Source organism: Saccopteryx leptura, chromosome 5 (genome assembly GCF_036850995.1).
Source record: "Saccopteryx leptura isolate mSacLep1 chromosome 5, mSacLep1_pri_phased_curated, whole genome shotgun sequence".
NCBI classification, from domain to species: domain Eukaryota; kingdom Metazoa; phylum Chordata; class Mammalia; order Chiroptera; family Emballonuridae; genus Saccopteryx; species Saccopteryx leptura.
Window position 1 is genome coordinate 132,040,812 of NC_089507.1, and position 15,138 is coordinate 132,055,949.

The window sequence follows — 15,138 nt, forward strand, 5'->3', positions numbered from 1 at the left end:
ACGTCCAGTATCAGAGAGACTTCAAAGACACACTAAAAACAATTATCAGTAAAACCTATGTTGGACCTTTTTCAGGGTGCTGAGAGAAAGCAAAATAACAAGTATCTGAAACTTGACACACAATTCAAGCAATGTAACAACAAAAACAGGAATTCTTGGGTTACCTAAAGAAATACAGAGATGAAAGGAAACATAAATTATCATCATAGCCAAAACATTGTCCTTGGCCCAGCACTGGTTTGGAACTGCGTAAAAATGTACTCTGAGGTCTACCCCAGACACCGCCTGAATTCAAATTTAAATTTTAACAAGACCTTCACATGGTTCAAATGCACATTAAAATTTGAGAAACAATGATCTAGTTTAATTCCATTATTTACACATGAAAAGCTGAGCGTTCTGAAGGAGCCTAATTCACTTGGGAAAATATAAAGGGACTACTACAAAATTACTTGACACATTGTGTTGCAAACTGACCACTATGTATATTCATAATTTTTGAAGTTATAAATAATGGAGTTATGGGTGATGCCAAAATAGAAAGTAACTTCAATTTTTATATATTATACCCCTAGCCACTCTTATCTGTACAAATTCTTACTATTTCTTTGGTAAAATGTACTTCCTCAGTGAGGGTGATTTTCCTAACATCAGTTTCTTCCCCCAGTCCTCAGGTGCAACTGCAACTGACTTTTAGACAGTCTATTCCATGGTATGATAATTATTGCCATATATTAAATGTAATTTTCCAAAAAATATAAATATTAACTATAATATCTTAGCTGTATACTATGATTACCCATTATTTCAATTTCTCAATTGATTTTCAAATAGTATTAAATCAGCTAGCTATTTATTAGATATTTTTTCTCTTTTCCTTTTGGAGGAAGAGGGCATTTATATTTTCATCCATGGGAAAGATAAAGGCAATTATAGATTATTTAAACATGCTTGGTCTAAATTCTAATTTTTGGGAGGGGTTAATGATTAATTGATATTTAGAAGCAGACTGAAAATTGAAATAGCTCCAAAATACTTAGAAATAGTAACATGGTGAAATAGTTGGTCTGAAAAAAAAAGTGATGTGTTACTTTTTGACAAGACTGAATAAAATAATTGCAGTCTACATCTTAGTTCAAGCTGCCATCACAAAAATACCAAGGCCTGGGTGGCTTAAAAATTATTTCTCACAATTCTGGAGGCTGAAAATTTCAGATCAAGGTGCCAGTAGATCCAGTGTTTGATGAGGACCCACTTTGTGGCTGACCTTCTCCTGGTGTCCTCACATGGTCCAGAGAGAGCAGAGAAAATGAGAGTGAACTAATCCCACTCAATGACCTTGTCACCTCTCAAAGGTCTCAGCTTCAAAAATGTTCACTTTGGGGGATAGGATTTCAACATATGAATTTGGGGGGGGGGGGGAGATACAAACATTCAGTCCATAACAACATCTAACTCTAGTAGCCTGAAATCATATCCAGATTATATAAGAGATTCTTGTTGGATTTGTCCATATTATATAGTATAGCAGTATCCATCTCTTTTCTCAACACATTTTTTTTCTGTGCAAACAATTCAACTGCAATGTTTTAAGCTCATACTATGTACCCAACAATGAAGTGGGCACTTCCACTTACATTATTACACTGACTTTCACTCTGAGCATACCTCTTAAATTGGCCATCAGAGTTCTAAAATGATGAGCCTCATCTCGGATTTATTCCAAGCAAACTTTTTCTGTCCTAATTCAAGTAACTTATGATTTGAGAATTCCTAATATCCTGTAACTAAAAATCAATCAGCGCTAGCAAAAAATAATGCAAGACCTGAGGTACCAGATCTAGGATCAGCTCATCCCATCAGACCAGAGTCTCCTCAGTGGCCCGCTAAGCAAGTCTCAATGCAGAGGGTGGTGGACATTAGGGAGAAAATTATCATTACAGCTGGAATTATCATCCAGGAGCCAAACGCTCAAGGTCATCTTCATAAAGAATTTTCTGGCTTCAATTATTTTTTCCTCGACAAAATGAAACATTTTATTTCCCAATACTTTGTGGAATTTTAATGCTTTTTGCACAAAATAAAGTGTGTTTTAATAAAAATGCCAAGCTTTTTTTGCAAGTGAGAACTCTTAAGCACAAAGAGAAGTAAACGAAGGGAAGTTCCATTTAAATTGAAATCATGTAGCCTGACCAGGCGGTGGTGGAGTGGATAAAGCACTGGCCTGGGATGCTGAGGACCCAGGTTGAAAACCCCAAGGTCACTTCACTGGCTGCAGCACTGGCTCATCTGGCTTGAGCACCGGCTCACCAGCTTGAGCACCGGGTCTCTGGCTTGAGTATAGAATCACAAACATGACCCCATGGTCACTGGCTTGAGCCCAAGGGCTCTGGCTTGAGCAAGGGGTCACTGGTTCAACTGAAGCCCCCTGGTCTGGTCAAGGCACATATAAGAAAGCAATCAATGAACAACTAAGGTACCACAACTATGAGTTGATGATGCTACTCATCTCTCTCCTTTCCTGTCTGTCTCTCTGTCTGTTTATCTCTCTCTTTAAATAAATAAATAAATTGAAATTATATAGACAAACATACATACGCAATATACCTCTTAATCCATTTACTGCCCTTTATCTCCCTCCCCTAAACCAAAGGCATGGAAGCAAGGAGTGAAAGAGGAAGGGAGAGATGAATTCAACCTGTATTCCTCAATTACCTGGCTCTTCAGGTCTATAAGGAAGGAAGGAAAGGGTTATCTGAATCATCAATAATAGTATGTGGAAGAAACATTAGAGGCTCAAAGTAAATAGGAGCCATGAAAAGGTTTGGGGGGATTACTAGAAGCCTTTCCTTTAGGTTTCAATTGAACTGATCTCATTTTATTCAGTCTTAGATCATATTTGTTTTAGAGTATTTATAATATGAGTCTCGGTCATCATGCCAATAACATGGTGCCTAATTCCTTGAAAGCTTCATCAAAGTCTCTTTTAATATATCTTCCATCACTGTATTATTGTCTGTCTGATGATATATGTCTTTCTGAAGATAATTATATCCCTCTGGTATTTTTTAATTCTTTAATAACTTCCACGCTGTTTGAAATCTACAGTTTTTGCTCTTTTATCTCATAAGGCATAAGATTTCCTTTCTTGAAGAGTTCTTTCTTAAAGATATCTTAAAGTTCTTTACAAATTAACATTTGCAATTATTAACATTAATTCTCTCATGAGGAAATGACTCTCGTATTTGGCGTCCTTGGGAAACTGAGGCAGAAAGTGACGTGACATACCTGTCATGTGAAACCTTGACACTAGAGCTTAGATTCCTATCCAGCAGGTAAGGTGTTCTCTTTAGAAAGAAATTTTGTTTTGAACTTAAAATAAATAACAATGTTCAAAAAATCGAATCATAATTTAGAAGAAACTTGCATAATTTCACCTCACTGACAAACCAACCTGAAGAACAACTTACTCTTCTTTTTTTTAAGATTTTATTTATTCATTTTAGAGAGGAAACAGAGAGAGAGAGAGAGAGAGAGAGAGAAGGGAGGGAGGAGCAGAAAGCATCAACTCCCATATGTGCCTTCACCAGGGAAGCCCAGGATTTCGAACCAGCGACCTCAGTGTTCCAGGTCGACGCTTTTACCCACTGCGCCACCACAGGTCAGGCAAGAACAATTTACTCTTAATGAAGATTTAGCTGCTAAGACTTACTTAGAATAAAACTCATATTGCAAGATTTTATTACCATACACACATACACACACAGCAGGACTTTTAGTATCCCACGATGAAGTGTTATTTGAAATCATTAAAACTAAGCTGCACCTGTCAAAATAAATCAACCAGTACATTTAGTGATTCAGAGTCCGTGACTCTTTATCTTTCCTACACACTCATTAGTTCTTAATATTATTTCCCACCATTAGTGTTTAATTTCTAAGTATTCCTATCCTATAAAAATAATATATTAAAATGGAATTGGGTATATTGTGCACAGTTCTGTCTGTGGATTCGTCCAGGTTGAGCTTTGTCACACAGTGTGCGCATACAGTGCTGCTATATGGTTTTGCTCCTATAAAATGTTTTTACAGCTTTACGCTGTAAAAGCCAATCCAGCTGACAAATCTTGGCTGTCGCCATTATGTATGTCACTTTGATTTAACATGCTTCTGATTAACAATGGGGCTCCTGATGCTGTCAAAATAAGTAAGGTACAAATGCCTTTCCAGAAATGACTGTTTTTAAAAGAGAGATTAAGTAAACAAGCCGTTCCTGCTGGTAAAATAATGGATAATGTTGCTGACTATTTAGTGTTATATTTAGCCTGAACTCCCCAGGGATGCTTTATTATATTAGTGTAAACAAAGAGGGAACTGAAGAACTGGAGGCAGCAGTCCCATGAGGGATGCCAATGAAGAGAGGCCACGGGACTTGTGTCCAAAAAGAAGAGAACAGATGCTTTCCTTGTGGAAATAACCGACAGATTGCATGAAAACACACACTTGAGCTTGGTGTTCGAGCATATTCATGTCATATTTCAAAAGGGACCTAAGTGTTTTCTAAATCACTCTTCATGGTTCTATAATGAAGTATGCAATTAAGAAAATTATTTGATTAATAAGGTGAAGATCCTGAATTCAGCGGGTAAGAGTCAAGCTGCTGTTAGACTTGATTTTGCTTCCTAACAGTCCAGTTTTATATCCACATTCTGTTATACTTAGGAAAATCTATTAAACTAGTTTCCTTCTGTAGGAGTGTCAGAAAAAGAAATTGTTCCACTCTCCAAGGCTCCCTTGCTGAGTTAGGCATAAAATATATTATCAAAAGATACTGGGCTGTCCAGATATAAGGGGTGTTATGCTTATATCTGCCTAATCTGAGATGGCTTTGTGATTTTTCAAGCATGTGTTTTCATTTGGGGATTAGGAAACATTTGTCTTTCCTGTTACCTTGGATTTTGAAAGAAGGAAAGAAGAAAGCAAACACGTATTTAAAATCTGTCTTCTTTTCTCTTCGTAAAAGCTGGAAGTTTTCACAAGTTTTCTTGAATTATCCCCCAAACCGTGTGAGGTGGTTATCATCTAGATTTGTGCATTGGAAGAAACTAATACTGAGTGAGGTTTAGTAATTCACTCGAGGTCATATGGCTAGTAAAAGGCATTGTCAGGTGAACTTGAGTCTTCTTGATGGCAAAACCCTGCGTATTTCTGAGCTTCCATGCCCACTTCCTTCCTTTCTCAGCACCTGGTGGGCATGAGGTGGGAGAGAAGGCTGAATGATGGCACGGCCAACAGTGGCCAGAACCAGCCTACTGAGCAGTCATACGATGCCTTCCACCTTCTGTTCAGATTATTATCTAATATTTATTGGCAATGCTACAACCACCCGGATTCCTCCCCTTTTCAGAGGGATAGTTGACTGAATGAAAGTGTCAAGAGAGTGATCTCAATTTAAGGGCCAAAGTTGATTAACTTAAATATAGAAATATAGGTTTAAAATTTGGGGTAATGATAATAATGAATAAAGGGATTAATGCTTATTATTTTCTTTTTCATATATTCAAAATGTAACTTTTTAATTTAAAGATATTTCCCCCTATTCTTTATTGCTAGTATATTTTTGTCTATTATACATTTGTCAATAAAAGTGTTCTTTTCCTTAAGCTGCAATTCATAATAGTTACAAACCATGAATGAGATCACACCCATATGAGTGACTTTTCTTTTCTCTGCATCCTCTGTAGCCCCTAAGTATATAGGCCAGGGGTCGGGAAACTTTTTGGCTGAGAGAGCCATGAATGCCACATATTTTAAAATGTAATTCCGTGAGAGTTATACAATGACCCATGTACGTTACGCATTATCCAATAAAAATTTGGTGTTGTCCTGGAGGACAGCTGTGATTGACTCCAGCCACCAGCAACCATGAACATGAGCGGTAGGAGATGAATGGATTGTAATACATGAGAATGTTTTATATTTTTAATGTTATTATTTTTTTATTAAAGATTTATCTGTGAGCCAGATGCAGCCATCAAAAGAGCCACATCTGACTCGCAAGCCATAGGTTCCCGATACCTGATATAGGCAGAATTGATGAGGTAGAGACTTAACGTTCATTTGTGAACATTTTGAATTTGTTTCAGTGATCTCATTTGTAATGATTTATTCAAGGATAGAAATCAAAGTTCAGTTTACTTTTTGACTCAGGAAGCCTATTGTTTAAGAAATAGATGTTTAAATGATTTTAAATCCTGACCATATTTTCTAAAGCTCAGCTTGTATCATGAAAAAACACAATTAATTTATACAGTTGAAGTTGACCTGAACAGTATTTCTTGCTGTTTTTAAATTACATGCAATCATTTATACCAATATTACACTACAGGTCTTCTGCCATTCATCCATACCTGCCTTCCTCTTACAGTGTATGCATTACTCAAGGCCAGAGACTAGTCTTCTGAGAAGGTAGCACCAAGTTTCTTTAATTTAATCACCAATAAACAGTGCCTATGATGACCCTCTTCTGTTGTCAGGCAATGGAACACCCAGGGACAGCTCTACCGCATTACAGGGACACTGGGAAGGGCTCAGGTATGCCTCAAGGTGGCCACAAGAGAAACCTAAGACAAGAAAGTTGGGAAATGACCAGATATTTGTGGCACAAACTCCACAGCCAGCATACACTTCCGAGACACTGGAGATGGATGCCAAGGCCAGTTTTGAGACATATCAGCAACTTGCGGTACTTAGCTAGTTTTGTTTTGTGTGTGTGTGTTACAGAGGGATAATAATGATAACTACACAGAATTTTGTAAGGATTAAGATAGCACATAAAAACACCCATTATATAATACTGTAGTTACCTAATAACTAACAAGCGTAGACTTAATAGCTAATATTTATAAAGCATTTAATATACTCCAGGTATGGCTATAAGTATTTTACGGGCACTGTCTTTTCTGTTCCTCTTAACAACTTTAAGAACTAAGCATTACTGTACTCGTTTTACTAACAAGGAAACAGAACTGGAGAGCTTACACGACTTATTCAGGGTCCCATAGATAAGAAGTGGTACATGGAGGATGGAAATCCTGGTTTGTATAAGCCAGGGGTCAGGAACCTACGGCTCGCGAGCCATATGTGGCTCTTTTGATGGCTACATCTGGCTCACAGACAAATCTTTAATAAAAAAGTAACATTAAAAATATAAAACATTCTCATGTATTGTAATTCATTCATTTCCTACCGCTCATGTTCATGATTGCAGGTGGCTGGAGCCAGTCACAGCTGTCCTCTGGAACAACACCAAATTTTTATTAGATAATGCGTAACATACATGGGTCGTTATATGGCTCTCATGGAATTACATTTTAAAATATGTGGCATTCATGGCTTTCTCAGCCAATAAGGTTCCTGACCCCTGGTATAAGCCCACAACATTTTAGTTAAATACCTCAAGAGTAAACCTATGGGAACCATGAGATTTGTAAATGGTTTAGAGCTTCATAGGAAAAGCTGCCATATGGTTATTATTAATAAAAGAATAATTTTTTTAATTTTTTTACAGAGACAGAGAGAGAGTCAGAGAGAGGGATAGATAGGGACAGACAGAAACGGAGAGAGATGAGAAGCATCAATCATCAGTTTTTCATTGCGACACCTTAGTTGTTCATTGATTGCTTTCTCATATGTGCCTTGACTGTGAGCCTCCAGCAGACCAAGTAACCCCTTGCTCGAGCCAGCGACCTTGGGTCCAAGCTGGTGAGCTTTGATCGAACCAGATGAGCCCGTGCTCAAGCTGGCAACCTCAGGGTCTTGAACCTAAGTCTTCCGCATCCCAGTCCGATGCTCTATCCACTGCGCCACCGCCTGGTCAGGCTAAATATTTTTATATATATGCACGGTGAAATTAATGTAAATTATAAAAAAACAGTGGGGTTTATTGAGATCTATTTTTCTGAAACCTATTAATTCCAATTTTAGTAAGGTCTATCCAAGTATCAAAATAAGATGTGGTGAATAGAATGGAATCAAGCCACAGAAAGGTAAAGTGGTGTGGAGAGCAAGTAATTGTGCACAGGAGAAACATGAGGACATGGTTGGGGCTGTAATCTTTATTTGGATTATTAACCATTGATTACCACCCAAAAACAATTACTTGCATGTAGCACTTGAATTCAATGTCTGACTAACTTTTAAGTGGTTCTTGTCTGAATGTTTCTGGAGAAATTATAATTAATTATGAGAGTAATGTGGTGAGTGATTTTATGTGCATTTTTTAAGGAAAAAAAATAGCCTAAGCTAACTGAATGGAGCCTGTGACTATTGTAGACCGAGATGGAAGCATATCAAATAAAAGAAAGAGAGCTTCTTGTGAAAAATGTGAAGTTTAATGAGATGAAAGTGGAATAACTGTGATGAAAAGCATCCCGGGCTGAGGGATTGGGAAAGTGTTTCTCTTGTCTGGGTGTTTGAAGGCATTAAGTAGTATTATCATTAATTGCATTCCTATAATGTGCTGGGCTACCGCGGCCTAATGTCCACTCTAAGCACTATCTCCAGTTAGAGCAATTGAAAGATAATAAAAGGAAAATGAGCAATGAATCCTTTTTATTGTGCGTTGTAAATGGCCTCCATCGAAACAATCTGTTTTTAGATCGGTAATAAAATGAATGATGAAGGCAGACATTTAACATGGAAATTGGTTCAAGCAAGGAACATATTTTCTATTTAAAGAAAGAAACTCGGCCCTGGCCGGTTGGCTCAGTGGTAGAGCATCGGCCTGGCGTGCAGGAGTCCCGAGGTCAATTCCCAGCCAGGGCACATAGGAGAAGCACCAATCTGCTTCTCCACCCCTCCCACTCTCCTTGCTCTTTGTCTCTCTCTTCCCTTCCCGCAGCCAAGGCTCCATTGGAGCAAAGTTGGCCCAGGTGCTGAGGATGGCTCTGTGGCCTCTGCCTCAGGCATTAGAGTGGCTCTGGTCGCAACAGAGCGATGCCCCAGATGGGCAGAGCATCCCCTCTGGTGGGCGTGCCGGGTGGATCCTGGTGGGGCGCATGTGGGAGTCTGTCTGACTGCCTCCCCGTTTCTGGCTTTAGAAAAATACCAAAAAAAAAAAAAAAAGAAAGAAAGAAACTCAAAAATAATTTAGGTTATAGAGAAATTCCTTGCTTGGAAATTTTCTGCAACTACTGTACAGTTTTTATAAGCCTTGGCAAGGTATGTGAGGTTTTTTGTTTGTTTGTTTTGTTTTTTGTTTTTTTCACTTTTTGTGGCTTGAACCATTGTCAAGAGCTATACAGTAGCTAAGGACACAGAACTTTATTTGTTGATTTGTCAGTATGTAGACCTTTCTGTCTTCATTGGGCAAACACAGGAGCATAGGAAGAATGGCATTCATAAAACATGTGGCACTTCTTAGATTTCAAGGGCACTGGTAAGGTAGAGCTCTGTTATTCAAATATTCACACTGTAGCCTTATCTAGACCCTGAAATCATTAATCCAAAATTTTATCAGCTCTTCCATCTTGTTTGTGTTCTCTCTAAAAAAAAATAATTCTAATTCACTATATTCTTACCCATCATGGTAGAAGCCTCTGAACACTGAAATAGCTAATTTTTTTGAGAACTTAAGTGCTTGGCACTCTGAACACAATTGTTACAGCAGCCCAGGAAGGTGAGGACTTTTGTCCTCATTTTGGGGATCAGGAAATTAAGGCTCAGAGAAACCTAGTGACTCATCCACTGATAAATAACAGATCCTGGAATTCCAAGCCGTGTTGGATGGACTAAGAAGCCCATGTTTCTTCCCGCTGTGCTGTACCACCTCTCAGAGAGGCCTGCTGCCCAAGTTAGGACAGTGCTTGGCAGTCACCCGAGTAGAAACTTACCCATGATGACTATAACAAATCACTTCTAGGCTTGTGACCAGTGTCGCTTTATAAGCAATAGCTAAGAGTGGAGATTACTGTACTTAACATATACACAATATCCTTCCCGCTTTTTGTTTTTCCAGTTGTGCAGATCTTTGTTCTCTACAGCAACATCCCTGGCTTGCTTTTGCAATGGAAGAGCATCCCCGGCAATTGTAGAGGAAACTGTGATTAGGAAAACAGGGAAAAATTAGTAAAATTAAATTAGAACAGCGACTGGAAAAAGGAAACTGCAGAGTCTCTCTGTCTATGCCTCCTGCCACTGTTTTGGGTATCTGAGCACTTTAGTGTGGCAAAATCCAAAGTATCTTCACGTCACTCAAACATCTCTTACAGCCCTGGCTGGATAGCTCAGTTGTTTGGGCAATAATCCAATATTCAACAGTTGCAGGTTCGATACCTGGTTAGAACATATACAGGAACAGGTTGATATTTCTGTCTCTCTCTCGATTCCCTCTTACTCTAGAATAAATAAAAATAAAAAATAAGGGAAAAAACCTTCTACAAACCAAGTATGGGTTCCTTGTATTCTGAAAATGGCACACATTCCAGGAATCCTGCTAATGGATAAATTATTAACATTCCATAAACTGGATATGAACCATCTGGGGACCATCAAACTATTTATTGTACCCAAACAGTACACCTGAAGAAAGATTTATCAAGAAGGGTTGTAGTTGGACTTTATGAAGCAGCAGCCTAAAAACAGAACACTTGAGCTGACCCCTGGCTGGCTAACTAACAGTCAAAAGACTGAAGGACATTACTCTCCAATCTCATTGGGACTACGTGTAGTTGGTAGCACACATCTGGGGACTGCCCACACTGGAACCGGTTAAATTCATGCCTGGCTTTAAGTGAGTTTGGTGATTGAGTTACCACCCAGCTTTGCTCTCTAGCCTCCTCACCCAAGGAGTGACAGGGGCTCCATTTACTCAGATTCTCGAAAAGAAACGTATGTTTGGTTTTACACGCATGTGTTTTGCTTCCTTATGGATGTGAAGCTTTCCTTGAACTAGTCAATCAGTTTTCAGCTCCAGATCACACCTGGACGTAGGAGGTGATGGAGGAGAGATTGTGGGGAGCAGGAAGGTAACAGCTGGGAATATCGAGTGATGGGGAGCCCAGCCTGAGAGTCAAAACTTGTCCTGGGAAATTCAACAAGTCCAAATAAAGAGGCTTAGACTAGGAGGAGTTGAGCGCCTCGACACACAGTGGAGGAAATATTTGGGGCCTTGCTGTGCTCTCACAGTAAAGCATAAATCATGCCCTGTAGATGGCCAACTCTGCTGTGCGGCCATCCACACGCTGTGCATGTTCCACGGCTACACAGTTCATCATTTATTTTCCCTACAGAGCTCGAGGGAGAATTCAGTATTCAAATACTCTGTTCAACAAACAAGTCAAATGACTTCTAATTAAGATAAATGAAGGCTCAGACATACCCGATGGATTGGACAAACTATGTGCAAACTCAACAATCCGAGACTCAGTCCTCTGTAGGCTTGTGAGCCGTCAGCTGGCCCTACTCCACAGTGGTAAAAATAAGAGAAAGGGAATCCAAGACCGCAGTTAGGAAACTCTCCAATCCAGAAGTATTTAAAAACAAAACAAAACACTTTATAAATGATTACACAGCTATGTAACCTAGAATGTAAAATTGTATTATTCTCATTCTTACCCTTTAAATGTTTATACTCAAAACTTGCACTGAATGTCTCTTTTCACACTGCTTGGACTCTTACATTTGTTTCCTTATCTGTTCCTCAATAAAAAAAATTCATAACATTGGAGTAGGTTATGAAGATAGTAGCATTTTCACAATAGCCAGCACTGAGTAGGTTATGGAGGTAGCAGTATTTTCACAATAGCCAGCACTTCCTTGCAACTCAATGTCACTTTTTAAGTAAACAAGAGAAAATTGCAGAAGCCATGATTTTAACTCTAGATTCTAAAGTAATAGTCTCTAAGATTTTTTAAAAATTTATTTATTGATTTTAGAGAAAGAGAAAAAGGTGAGGAGAGAAAAAAAAAAAACATTAGTCTGTCGCTCCACCATCCAGGCATTCATTGGGTGACTCTTATGTGTGCCCTGCCAAGGATCGAACCTGCAACCTTGGCACATCAGGACAACATTCCAACCAACTGAGCAACACAGCTAGGGCTTCAAAATGTCTTATTGAGTCATACTTCTACTTGTAAAAAAAAAAAAAGTAAATAAGAACTAATGGAGCCTAAACTCTTTATTAAATGCATAATTATTCATTATAGACTATGACTATGCACTAATATATTACTACTACTAATATATTATTACTAATAATATATTCCTATTTACTAATATGTTAGATACAGTATAAAGAAATAAAAAGGGACCCTGGCTGGTTGGCTCAGCGGTAGAGTGTCAGCCTGGCATGTGGAAGTCCCGGTTCAATTCCCGGTCAGGGCACACAGGAGAAGCAACCATCTGCTTCTCCACCCCTCCTCCCTTCTCTCTTTCTCCCCCTCCCCCTCTCTCTCTTTTCTCCTTCCTCAGTCATGGCTCAAATGGTTCAAGCCATTTGGCCCCAGGTGCTAAGGATGACTCCATGGCCTTGCCTTAGGCGTTAAAATAGCTCAGTTTGGAGCAGTGGCCCGAGATGGGCAGAGCATCGCCCCCTAGTGGGCTTGTGGGGTGGATCCTGGTCCCAGCACATGCAGGAGTCTGTGTCTCTGCCTCCCTGCCTCCCTGCCTCCCAGCCTCTTACTTAGTAAAAATTAAAAAGAAAAGAAAAGGAACAAAAGTGGGGGAGAATAATTTAAAGGATGAAAGGAAAATAAACTTAATTAGAAATTCTCAGTTTTCTTCCCACATGCCATTAGATTGTCTCCAACACCCTGTTTTGAGAAACCATTGATTTAATGAAGAAGAAAAATGACTTAATAAAAACATTTTTGTTGAAGGGAGTAGTTTTTTCAATAGTATTTATTGCCAATAAAAGTGAAGAAAGAACCAAAAAACAAAAACAAGAATCCCAAAATTGCTTCCTAAGAAGCTAGTCACAGCATTTCTATCCTAAAATATATTTAACCCCACAGCACTGCTACAAGTATATTTTCTCTGGCAGAGAAAACTGCCTTGGTGTACACAGGTTTTTGTCGTCAGTGGCTTCTCTCTAGGGAGGGGGTGGGGACTGCACTAACCACAGTTGCTTTGCACCAGCTATTTCTAAGGAGATTCTGCCTGTGCTTAAAAGCAGAATGCCATCCGCCCTTTTCCCTGACGTGTTTCTAATTCAACTGCCATTGGCTCCATTCCAGCACAGTCCTGTTTCAGCTACTGATAAACTATAGTCTTTCCTTTTCTAGTTTTAGAGCTGCACGAAGCCCTGGAATGAACCATTGTTCATCTTAACTGTTTCCTCCACACACAGAGACCAGTGCATCAGGCAAGCCAATTGATTTGGTTTCACAGCAAATTGACAAGGTTCAACTGTTATTTGCTGGAACATCAGAAACCCGGATATGAAATGGCTTTTCCTCGGAATCACTTGAGAACTATGTATATTGGGCTTTATTCTAGCTTCTTGCTGAAGTTCAGGTTCTAAATGATGGCGTGAGTAAATTAATCAGATTAATACTCCTTTACCTAAATGAGTGACATAAAACATCTACGTATCCATAAATAATATGGGAAACCAGGAACATGTGTTTAGTGCATGTGTCTGAGCTCATATATCCCCAGAAAGCAAAGTAAGCAAAGTTTAGAGAGCCAGGATTTCCATGGATAATCAAAACCTGGGCTCACAAATACAAGAGCAAATTCTACAGACTGTGTTATTCTTCTCTAGGAAAATGAATCAGCATAAAGTTTATTACACGAAAATAGAAATGTTAGAAAGCATAAATGTGGAATGTGCTGTTCAGGTTTTGGGGGGTTTTTTATTGTCCTTTTTTAAAATACATAATTTTAAAGGGATAAACAACTTTAACCATCAGCCAATATTTCACAAAGGATGCCCAGATAGGAAAATAACTCACGTGAGCTTAGAGACTAGCTAGTCGTAAAGCTAAGATAACACAACCCTGACTCTGGATTCTCAGATCAGTGTTCCTTGCTTCCTAAAATGCTGTTACAGTCCATATAAGACATGCGATCCTTTCTTCTACAGGAATGATGGCTCAGTCCCACCCAAGAGCAAAAGTTCATTCTTGTTTTTTCAAAGTCTTTATGACCAGTAGCTCTCATTTAGGTCAGCAAAAGTCATCATGTGGACAACTGAAGAAGATGGTTTGCTGAAGAAGATGGTGAACTAAAATTGCTGGGTCAAACAGTATATTAGTTTTCTATTTTTGTTAGATACAACCAAATAACACTTTAAAATAACATGAAACATAAATAAATTTTTCAGCATTTTGAGGTTATCAATAGATTCTCCAAACTTGGATATCTCACTCATACTGTCAGTAAGTTCATTGTTTCATTTGCTCATTCATTTACAATATATATTTCCTCTTCTTGGCCCTGGCCGGTTGGCTCAGTGGTAGAGCGTCGGCCTGGCATGCGGAAGTCCCGGGTTCAATTCCCGGCCAGGGCACACAGGAGAAGTGCCCATCTGCTTCTCCACCCCTCCCCCTCTCCTTCCTCTCTGTCTCTCTCTTCCCCTCCCGCAGCTGAGGCTCCATTGGAGCAAAGATGGCCCGGGTGCTGGGGATGGCTCCTTGGCCTCTGCCCCAGGCGCTAGAGTGGCTCTGGTGGCGACAGAGCGATGCCCCGGAGGGGCAGAGCATCGCCCCCTGGTGGGCAGAGCGTCGCCCCCTGGTGAGCGTGCCGGGTGGATCCCGGTCGGGCGCATGCGGGAGTCTGTCTGACTGTCTCTCCCCGTTTCCAGCTTCAGAAAAGATACAAAAAAAAAAAAAAAAAAGAAAGAAAAAAAAGAAAGGCATGAATGAAAGGCTTTTATTCTCATGGATAACACTGAGAAAACCCCAGACGTATAAAATTATACTTTTCCAAGAGGCTAACAAAGATAGGAACAAAGGAAGTCTTAATGAACTGAATTTCAAAGAAATGAGCCCTTCTCTGGCAAAGGGAGAGGCGGGACAGGCACTACCCTTGGGAAGAGCACCCGGTCTAGGAGAGCAGGGCGGTCCTAGAGAGGCTTCGCATGGAGGAGAAATCAGCTGAGCTTCAGAGGTGAGGTGAACTGAAGTAGTGGAGGCT

The 15,138-nt window shown here is 39.5% G+C and overlaps 1 non-coding gene across 1 annotated transcript; it reads left to right on the forward strand.

Annotated features, from left to right (window-relative positions):
• The first annotated feature begins 14,436 nt into the window (after positions 1–14,436).
• TRNAA-GGC (transfer RNA alanine (anticodon GGC)) lies at positions 14,437–14,512 on the forward strand. The gene has a single exon. It is a non-coding gene; the product is annotated as a tRNA-Ala (tRNA).
• Positions 14,513–15,138: the final 626 nt, after the last annotated feature.